Raw genomic sequence first — 11,905 nt, forward strand, 5'->3', positions numbered from 1 at the left:
GTTCCGTATGCTGAAGAGAAAACTAAAGGCAACTTGTCTCCGAAACAAGCAGGGGTACAATGCATCACCAGAGAACATACTCAGCACCTGGTGATGTCTCTGGGGCACAGACTTCAAGCAGTCATTGCATGGAACAGTTATGCAACAAAGTGCTAAACATCACTACTTTCATGTACATAATGTGTGTGTGTGTGTGTCAATTGTTTGATTACAAATGTAAAATTGTAGAGTACAGAGCCATATGAAGGCTTATGGGGCTGCCTGAATATTATATGGGACACATTTATGCTACAAGCACAAAAGTTTCCTCAAGAATCTGAGATGTACAAAACCTTAAATGACCCCCATAGCTCGATTAAGAGCTGAGGGAAACATTCATATTTAATCACACACAGGCACATGATGTAGGCCAAGCCCGGGAAGGCTAAAACTCTGAGGTCACTTCCGTAAAGCCAACAGCCAGGCAGGCATCAGAATTACTGTTATATACACACACCGAACACTTTATTAGGATCTTTATTACATCTACTTATTCATGTGATTATCTATTCAGCCAATTGTGTGGCAGCAATGCATTGCATACAATCATGTAGATGCGTGTAAGAGCTTCAGTTAATGCATCAACCATCAGAATGTGGAAAAACGTGATCTAAGTGACTTTGACCATGGAATGATTGTTGGTGGCAGACACGGTGGTTTGAGTATCTCAGAAACTGCTGATCTCCTAGGATTTTCACACACACTAGTCTCTGGAGTTTGCAAAGAATGGTGGAAAATTAAAAATCCAGAAACGCCTTGTTAATGAGAGACGTCAGAGGAGAAAGGCCAGACTGGTCAAAGCTGATAGGAAGGTGACAGTAACGCAAATAACCATGCATTGGTATGCAGAAGAGCATCTCTGAACACATAACGCATCATAACTCTAAGTGGATAGGCTACAGCAGCACAAGTCTACAAATAAGTCTAATAAGTACCTAATAAAGTACATACATTCACCTAATAAAATGTGAATTCCGGTCTCATCTCCTTAGGTGTGCTCTGTAACATTATTTCAATTCACAGTTACCCTGCAGGAGCTGAGCAGGAGTTCTCAGTGTATTCAAAGGCTCTTGTTATGATATGATTAAATGCTGACATTGGGTGGAAGAGGTAAACGTGATATAATTGAAACCGATTCAGGGCTGGAAACGAAACATTTAATTTGTGTGCGAAGCAATGGTGGAGTCATAACTCATCAGATGTGAATATATAGTTGTGCTTTACTGATTTTTATGATTAATGATAACAGAACAGTACACAGACGAAGCAGGTTTTACAGTATCAATGTTATTTAATGTTCCATACCAGTATACAGTCTAAACAGGTATTTACAATATCAATGTTCTTTAAAGATTACACACCAGTATACAGTCTAAAAACGTATTACAATATTAGCGTTTTTAATGATAACACAACAGTATACAGTCTGAATAATGTAGGTATTGCAGTATTCATGTTCTTTAATGATTACACAACAGTATACAGTCTATTATTGTAGGACTTGAGCGCATGTTAATATTTAAAATGCTTGGCAGTGTGAACATTCCTGTGTCCTGCTTGTTTAAAGCAGTGCATGGTGGCTGTGGTTCAGATATGGTCCATACACTCAATATACTCTATGTATATGTTACATAGGACATTGTATCCTAGTCTCTCAGTATTAAAGCACACAAAAATGTTCTGGTGGGTGTTCACAGGCACCATTCTGTGAACAGGCAGATTCCCATTGGAGCCGTTATGTAATGCTCTGCTCAGAGGAGGGACAGACTCAGCATTCTGCACAGTGGGTGTAATGTATGGCTCACAGGTGATCTGGTTTTAATCCCCTGGGGTATTCAACTCCAGGGGGAGATCTTCACCCATAAACCTTCACGTTGGATTTATGGAAGTGCATCCCAGTTCTTGGGTAACAATGATGGTGATGATGATGACGATGACGATGAAGAATCATGGGGGGGGGGGTGATCTGGGTGCAGCTGCTGCAGAAATAGGAGAGGGAGGCAGAGAGAGTAAAGAGAAAGAGAGAGAGAGACTCTCTCTCCAGGACTGATACATCACTAAAACCTGCTGCTAGTTGAAGCTTTTCATGGTGAAATGCATTTCTCACAGTGTCATTATATTCGGTGAGAATAAAAAATCTAAAGCACTTGGCAGTTGTATTGTGTATTTTGGGTGAAAATACATATGTAACATGCGCTCACTGCTGAGTCAAGCAAATGGTGAAGGGAATGATATTAACACTGTAGTGCCTGTTCAACTGTATGCTGATGCACGATATGGGCAGTTCAGAGAGGGGGAGAACAGATCATTTCCATGAGGGGGGAGATCAACAAACCAGTACCAGCACCACAGCTGGATGGCTGGGGGGTATGAGAGAAAGAGAAGGAGGATGAGAGAGCAGCAGGAGTGTTGGTGCTGTCTGGTGTGATCCACGTCTCGGTGAGGGTGAGGAACTGTAGAAACATTGACACTGTAACACCTGTTTAGACTGTATACTGATGTGTAATCATTAAAGAACATTAATACTGTAACACCTGTTTAGACTGTATACTGATGTGCAATCATTAAAGAACATTAATACTGTAACACCTGTTTAGACTGTATACTGATGTGTAATCATTAAAGAACATTAATACTGTAACACCTGTTTAGACTGTATATTGATGTGTAATTATTAAAGAACATAAGTACTGTAACACCTGTTTAGACTGTATACTGATGTGTAATCATTAAAGAACATTAATACTGTAATACCTGTTTAGCCATCAGACCTGAATTTTTTCCAGCCATGGAAGAAAAAAAAAAAATTCTTACTCGTATTACATGTAGAAATTAGGCTAAATTAAAAACTCTATTTTATTAAATATCTTTTGTAATTAAAGTTCAAACCAAACAGAACGTCAACCTGAAATTCACACTGCAGCAAACGTACCCTGAACTACCAAAATATTTTACATGAGTAAAGTAGGTTAAAAAGTGGGTTAAAAAAGTATCTCTCTCTCTATCTCTCTCTCTCTCTCTCTCTCTCTCTCACACTCACACACACAAACACACACATACACATCGGTTAATATTCTAACCAATGAACATTGAAATTGTCATATTGGTAAGAGTAACAGTAAAATACATTTAATGGATAAAGATTTTTAAATGTTAAATCTAATCGAAGAAGACACTGTATCTGTGAGACTAATGCTCACTATGGTTCTGGTCTAAATGCCACATCTGGGAGGTTACGTGCAGTGTTACTCTATCTTTCCATTGTTCAGGAGGGGGTTTAGACAATGTAAAAATCTACAGGGGAGGGAGCAATATTCTGCTTCAGTGAGCATTTGTGCCCCCCCCAAGAGCACAACACAGGGATGCCACAGTCACAAACCCTCAAAGAAGCACATGGTTGCCTTCTCAAATTCACATTTAATGAACATTGCCTTAGCCTCATTGAAGCAGGCGACACACAAAGCACATCACTTTGTGTTCTTCAATAGAATATATAATATTGAACAATGAAAATCCCACATTTGCTGATCTTATTCCAACGTGTTTCATTTAAAGTGACTGGAATGAGTTTCCATCGACCACCAGATGTTCTGTGCAATTAAACTACGGCAGTGAACATGACTGAGCAGTGCATTTCAGTAGTTTTGTTATTCATTCACCTCATGGCATACAGAGAACAAGTGCAGTGAATGTGCTACAAAGTATTATAAAATTGCTAATTTGGCCAAACACTACTTTGCTCAAGTACCAAACTAATTTCATAGTGAATGAATTCTGTCAAATCACTGCCACAATATGTGTAAACAGAACCTTGTTTTTTTATTCAAAGAGAACAGAAATTAATCTGAAAGCGTCCATGAATGTATATGTTTCTCTCACGTTACTGAGCTGTACATGCATAATAATAATAATGGTGGTTAAAAAGCTCCCTCAATGCTGGTTTGTCGTTATGTGTTATCTCTCTCTGATATTACAAACGACGCTTCAACATCTGTGTCCTCGGTGACAGAGGTGGGGCGCCCCTGTTTGATTCAGTCTGTAGTAATTGCTGTGAGATGTGTTTGATTCAGTCTGTAGTAATCGCTGTGAGATGTGTTTGATTCAGTCTGTATTAATCGCTGTGAGATGTGTTTGATTCAGTCTGTAGTAATTGCTGTGAGATGTGTTTGATTCAGTCTGAATTAATCGCTGTGAGATGTGTTTGATTCAGTCTGTAGTAATCGCTGTGAGACATTCCGGGTTGGGTGAAATGGTGGTGGGCAGAATTACATCATTATTGCAACATCACAGAATCCAGAGGGAGCCGTCAGGTCCTCCACTGAGTGAAAAAGGCTTATCCAGACTGCTTTCTGTCTTCATGAGTATTTACAACACAAGGTGCAGAATGAGACACTCACGTCCACAACAAATGCCCTTTAACACCAGACCGCAATATTATTATATTATATATATTATATTATATTATATTATATTATTGGCATTTGGCGGACGCTCTTATCCAGAGCGACATACAGTTGATTAGACTAAGCAGCAGACAATCCTCCCCTGGAGCAATGCAGGGTTAAGGGCCTTGCTCAAGGGCCCAACGGCTGTGCGGATCTTATTGTGGCTACACCGAGATTAGAACCGCCGACCTTACGTGTCCCAGTCATTTACCATAACCACTACGCTACAGGCCGCCCTATGGCAAAGAGTCTCCTCTAAGTTAATGTGTTTTTTTATAAGGCTTTAGGCATTGTGAAAACGGGCCATATTACCCTGGTCTGGATTAGTACGTGACATATAATCATAGGGTCACTAATCATCTCTTTGAAGTGGAGGTCTGAGTAGGGGCCTTTTTGTTTTCTATGGTTGCAGCTAAAGCAGGAGTGGAATCAAAGCTGGCACTGAACTATATACAGCTGAGAGCACAGAGAGGCCATCAATCAACTGCTTATGAGGGTTCAGTGTCACCAGCACCGTCACTGCTGCTAACGCGAGGCCAGCATGAACCCACATCGCACTGGACATATAAATATCTGTGAATGAGTTACACCACAGGCGAATGCTGAAATATCTAGTCTGGAGTTAGCATTAGCAGTGCCCATCCGGGGTGTCTTTTTTTGGTTGGTTGAGAGTTTTATGGTTGCACCCTGCTATGGAATTAACCCCTTAAGGGGCCCCGAGGCATGCTGAACAAATGGTCTAAGAGAAGCTGGATCACTATCGTTTGTCACAATCTCCACCCCACCCCTGCAACACACACACACACACACACACACATACCGCACAAACTCTCACACATTCAAATACACACTAACACATACCCTCCACCCACATACATGCACACACTAACACACACACACACACACACACACACACAAACTCTCACACATTCAAATACACACTAACACATACCCTCCACCCACATACACGCACACACACACACACACACACACACACATACACCACACAAACTCTCACACATTCAAATACACACTAACACATACCCTCCACCCACATACATGCACACACTAACACACATGCACACACACACGCACACAAAAATATTATGCAGCGGCTACCCACAGTCCCGTTTACAGTGCATAGTGCTCACTGAAAGCAAACTAAACAACACATAACATGCCATCTCACACCTTCATGTCTAGTCTGTGTTACACATACAGTATATTTTGTTGCACAAAAGTGCATGAAGTGTATGAAGACGTTCATGTTGACAGTAAATTGAGGTTGCTGAGTCATGGTGCCAGTGTGTCAAGGCCTCCTGCTCCCCTCCTCTGCGAAAGCGTCTCTATCGTAACGGCTTCAGGCGAAGCCTCCGGATCTTCATCATCTCTGCCAGCCCCCCAAGGTTAACCGCGAACACCATTTAAATATCGGGCTTGGCGGATGTCTCTGGCCGTAAAACACCAGGGTGAAAAAAACGTCGAAATGTAACGTCACAGACATACTGCCCGGCTGACAGGTCTGTGGGGGTAGCTCCACACACAACTCACACTTTGATGGCACAGTAAATAAAAAGCTACAAAGGCTTTTCATGTATATTCTCACATTGCCGGCTCCACAATCTGTCTTCCTGTACAGCATCTAGGTGACAGTGGTTGGGAATTAATAAACATTTGCTCTTTTTGGAGAGTTGGCTTATTGATTCCAGAATCTAGCTTGGAATTCCAACTTGTCAAAAGTTTGCTAGTCAATGCTAAGGATAAATGTTAATTAAATCCCAGCCACAGTCTGTAAAGCTCATGCAAGCTCGTATTTAAATAAATATACAAATACAAATAAATATTCAAAACAAATGTATCAGAAATGGTCATCAAAAAGCATTTTCCACTCAGACTTTAGGCACTTTGGAGGAAAGCCCAGAAGCAGAACTGAAAGGCCATGTTCTGCTCACGGACATAGTGAGTAAAACACTCACATAATGGGCAGGCACATCTCATTCACTGAGTATCTCTCAGGCTCTTGTGGTTTGATCTGGCTCATAGACAGCCGACGGTGGTGTGTGGTGGACTCATTTACATCTCTGTGCGATATGCAGGGCGATGGCAGCCATCTATGTGTTAGCATGGCAGTGCAGGGGTACTGTGAATAATTATTATTTATTGCTCCTTTATTTAAACAGATGGTCTCATACAACAAAAACAGATATTAAATATGTATAAGTATCATTAAGTGAGCATTGTTAACTCACTAAGTATAAAAACACCCAGCCTATAACTCTTATGGGTGTTTGCAATGCCTTGCTTTAACTACCCTGGTGTAAAATTCAGCTATGACCAGCTTGAAAGTACCAGCTACCAGCTGTTTCAAACATAGCTTGAGCTGGTCAAATCATGTTAAGTTCAGAGCTGCTATTGGCTGTTTAAAAATCTAGCGTGAGCAGTTTTTTTCAGCAGGGTACCACACTTATAATATACTTTCTTCAGTAAATGACCTTTGAATGGAGATTGAATGTGTTAATTTCTCATGGTGAACAGGAGTTCTGAACAGCTATGGAATATGCTGCCAGTTTTCAGTTTGAATTTCACCAGAGCAGCAACAGAAGTTACACTTCTGTAATGACAGATATTTTGACCCTCGTCGCCAGATCGGTGACCGAACAGTATGATTGCGTACGGGGACCGTGCCCTTTAGATGAATGGTGCTTATAACTCATGCACGTTTAGATTTATGACCTATTAAAGACAGATGTGTTTTCTCAATAGACGGATTATTCATTCCGACTATGATGCGAGTGAATCATTATAATGACGTGATTGATGTGATGTCATCTTACACATTACAGGCCGACAGAGAGCCCGGGCTGGAGGCTGATGGGAACAGCCCATCTTCAGCACAACAGAGTTTGCTTTACAAAGAGAGGCAGCAACTATCTATCACACTTTCTCCTTTTGTGTGTTCTTAAATCACCCTCTGAGGCTTCCACAGGAAGCAGGAACAAATTAATATCCCTCCACAGAGCAATAACAACAGAGGAACCCCATTACTCCATCATATTCTCTTTCTCTCTCTCCCTCCCCATCTCTCCCTCTGTCTCTCACATACACACACATCACACATGCTTACCACGGAATTGTGATTAAAACAACACAGTGCAGATTAAATAATTGCTCCATTCAATTTTGAAGTAATCACTTTAGATGACAAAATTCAGTATTTTCAACAGAGTTAATTGTCCCTGGCTAAGGAACAACAGATTATAAGTAATAGACATTTGCAGAGGCCTTTCAGAACAGAACACATCATTACTGGGGTTTGTCCAACTGTTTTTATTCTAAATTAGAATTTGCGCAAAAGAAAACAGCAGTGGAAACACCTGAAATAAAAACAAAACCGCAAAAAATGGCAAAAAAAATTCACGCTTGGCCGAGGAGAAAAGGTTGGTGTATCGATAGAGAGGAGATGCAAAAGGGGAAATGGAAACTGATAGAAACAGATTTTCCAACAAATTATTATGTGACGGGGAAATTCGCTTAACTTTAGCAAAACATTTGGATGGAAACATAGCTACTGACAAACTGAGCTCTGAACTGGTTAATGTGCAGGTCTATAGTGATGGAAGCAATCTGGGCCCATGTTTACGAGGCATTTCAGTACAGGATGGCTGATCTGAGACATATCCATTATCCTTATATTGCTGTGAAATCCAGTGACCAGCTTGAAATGAGCATCTACCAACTCTTTCAAACCTAGCTTGAGCTGGTCAAACAATGTTGAGAATTCAGCTGGTCTGTACCGGCCAACCAGCTACCAGCTGTTTCAGTGGGGAATTAACATGCACAGGGAGTGTATGCACTCTGCTCGATATTCAGTCCCTTTGCTCAGGGTAGTCTGAAAGTGACTGAAGGAGTGTGGGATGTGGCAGACAGGGTCAGTGTGCTTCTCTGTGTGCCAGTATCTGGAGCTTAAAGGTGTTGAGCTGAGAGATACCCCAACAGAGACCTCTTGTATTCCACTTTCCCCTCACAGAGCACAGGGATTTAAACTCATTGCCCAAAGCTGTCACTGCACCACTCCATCTGATGGTGTTTCTACAGAGCCCTCACTGCACCACTCCATCTGATGGAGGAGAGAGAGAGGGACAGGGAGAAAGAGAGAGAGGAGCGTGAAACTAGAGTCTTTATCTGGATACGCTGAGTGCCTCCTGGTGCATGGTTTGTGAGGTCACTCTCCCGCTCTTCTGTCAGATGCTACCGGATAGGAAAGTGTAAAGCGTTTAACACCGTAGCCGGGTAACAACCCTTCACCCGAGCATATCTCTCCTCATTTCCACCCCTGGGCTGACCCCATACACCATCCACACATCGTTCCTGATTCAGAGTCCGTAACAGCCAAGCTTTTCCTCCATGGAGGTTCATTCACACCGCAGGGAGTCAAAGATGAAAGCTACTGTGTGCTGCTTCAGATAAGATAACAAGACTGCTCTCTATGTGCGTGTCTATCAGTGAAGCCTTGTGACAATTCTTGCTCTTCGTATTGTGCCTATTTTCTAATTAATTCATGAACCGTTTAAGAAAAAAGTCTCAATTTATTCCAGCTACATCAGTATTTAACCTTTGTGAAATGTTGGGAAAGAATAACAAAATTAACTGACCTTACAAGTGTATCCATACACTGTAATCCATATGCATATGCACTTAAATGCAAACTGAGATGTTTGCAGACTCTACAGTCAGGGTGTTACTTACAGTGACTGCTGGTTTTCAATGTGTTCCTGTACCTAAATTATACTAGTGACTGATTGGCTAAACTTGTTTCCAAGGTCTGCTGACTGAAAGGAAGTAGCAGACCCTGCTGTGAAATCCAGCTATGCCAATTTGAGTCATAAGATGGTTATAAAATAATCTAGCTGAGTATGAGCTGGTCAGACAGCTGGTGCTGGTTGCTTGTCTGAAAACATAGCCTGAGCTGGTCAAAACATGTCAAGCTGGGAGCTGGTCTGAACTGGTCAACCAGGTAAACCATGTTGAGCTGGGAGCTGGTCTGAACTGATCAACCAGCTACCAGTTGTTCCAAAATCTAGCTTGAGCAGTTTATTTTCAGCAGGGTAAGCTTGCAGCCCTCCGAGCCTCGAGCTAGTCTTTCCTCTATAATAGACCGAAACCCAGCCAACAGTGAGGCACAGTCATAAAGGATCCCCAAATGAGCTCTACTGTTACACCCATAAGTAGGGTGAGGACCTGCTTCCCAAAATACCATGTTTAATGAACGGACAGCATGAAAATAATCTGAGCCGTTTCCCTGGGGGAGATAAAAGAGTTGCTTCGCGGTCTTTATTGTTGCCGTGAGTCTGTATGTGAAACTGTATTAGAGACAGCAGAGCAATAGAATACGCATCACATGTACAAACACATCAACGATGAAGCTGCTATTAATAATGGATCAGGCGCAACATCACAGACCCATTGAGTCTCACTGATGTGAGAGGAGAGAAAGTGGAATCCCTGCCAGATGGTATCCCATGATGCTGTGTGTCAGCGTAATGCTCCCCAGGGCAGAGGAAGGCATTGCAGCCGTGTGTGAGCCACGCCGTCTTCAAACCAGCCAATGTCAGGGCACGGTGAACTGTGGCCAGATTACAACAGGCTAATCTCCAATAGAGCTCCACCACTTTACAGGGGCAGCCTGTAGCCTAGTGGCTAAGGTACATGACTGGATCCAACCAAGAAAGTAGGCGGTTCAAGCCCTGGTGAAGCCACACTAAGATCCACAGAGCAGTAGATGCTGTAGCAGATCTGGGCTGTGTGCCTCTCAGAGCAGTGGATGTTGCATGCTACAGCTTGTTGATACACTCTGGGCTGCATTAATATTAAATTATGCTAAAATTCTACATGCTGGCAATTTACAAATTTGCTCTCCTTTAACCTATAAAACAGAAAAATTTTCTCTGTTATGGTTTGGACTTTTCAGGGCAAGTAAAACAAGGTTACAGCTTCATCGGCTCTCCTGATTCACAAAACAGCTTTTTAATTTTGCCATCATGAGACACAAGCCCAGCTCCATGAAGCAGACAGACGGATTTAAGGGCAGAATTAATATGGAGTACATGCCCTGCACAGTTCATTTACCATAAATAGTAACTGAGTAAAAACACATCAGAATCCTTCATTTTCCTTTAGTTATTCAACAACCCCATACATGTGTACCAGGAAACACACACTTGGTTATCCACATGATTAATAAATGTTGATTTAATGACAGGGTGTATTAGGATATGACATACTTGATTTCATGACGAAGTATATTAGGATATGTTATTTAACATAATAACAGAGCATGATGATTGGATATATTCGATGTAATGAGAGGGGATCATATTCGGATATAACAAATAGATTTAAATAACTACAATTCGCATTCTGAACATTCATGGCTACAAACGTTTTCATCTACTAAATCTATTGCATTTTCTCTCCAGTTAGGCCTGGCATGGATTCATAATAAATCCTTTCCTTTGTTTTACACCACACTAACTAACTGCGCAATGTCTTTCTTACCCTGGCTTCACAGTGGGGGTGTTGCCACCCAGGACCGAACTTTCCTCTTCCAGCAGAACCAATGAAACAAAATGAATAAAAAATATAACTCAGAAGCATTCTACCAAAGGGGACTTCCAAAAACTCTGCTTTAGTTTTGACCATTTACACTGCGTAACCAGTACGTGCTCCTGCCCACCTTTCATTTCAAATATGAGAAATGTGTTTCCTGAAACACGGCAGCCTGAAGACTTCAGGCCACAACCTCACCTTATTATTCTTGAGTCAGTAAGTGCACTCCGCAGAGTGCATCATCAGAAAAATAAATATCCGGACTGCTGGTCACATACACACATATTTACCAAATACTTATAGCCTTCAACACCAAGCACATTACAGCTTCCAACACCATGGGGAACACATTCTGTATCTGACAACCATGAACAGCACTATCTGTGAATTCAGCCTCAGAATTCATAACCAGTGCAGTAAATTACCAGAGAACATAACCACAGCACTACAGGCCTGAAGAGTGGCTATCAGGTTCACATGCACAGAGGCTCATATTTTCAAAGACCTGTGATGTTGAGGGTACATTCTTAGAAATAAAGAACGAAAACGTGTACTAAAAAGGTACAAATGCTTGCTGCTGGGGTGGTACCATATAGGTGCATAATATATCATTCATCTGTACCTTTTTTGCTTGGGAAAACATACTCATTTGTACCCAAAAAGAACATCACTGTACTTCCAGGTATGATTCTAGAAGAACAAAAACATACCTCCACTGTCGCTTTATTATGTAACCCTGATACGTTCCGAACAAACTTTGAATGAAAAGCAGAGCCAGATTTGATATATACAGTGAGTAATGCAGTAAATTAACC

The sequence above is a fragment of the Conger conger genome, chromosome 17 (assembly GCF_963514075.1).
Source record: "Conger conger chromosome 17, fConCon1.1, whole genome shotgun sequence".
Lineage (NCBI taxonomy): Eukaryota > Metazoa > Chordata > Actinopteri > Anguilliformes > Congridae > Conger > Conger conger.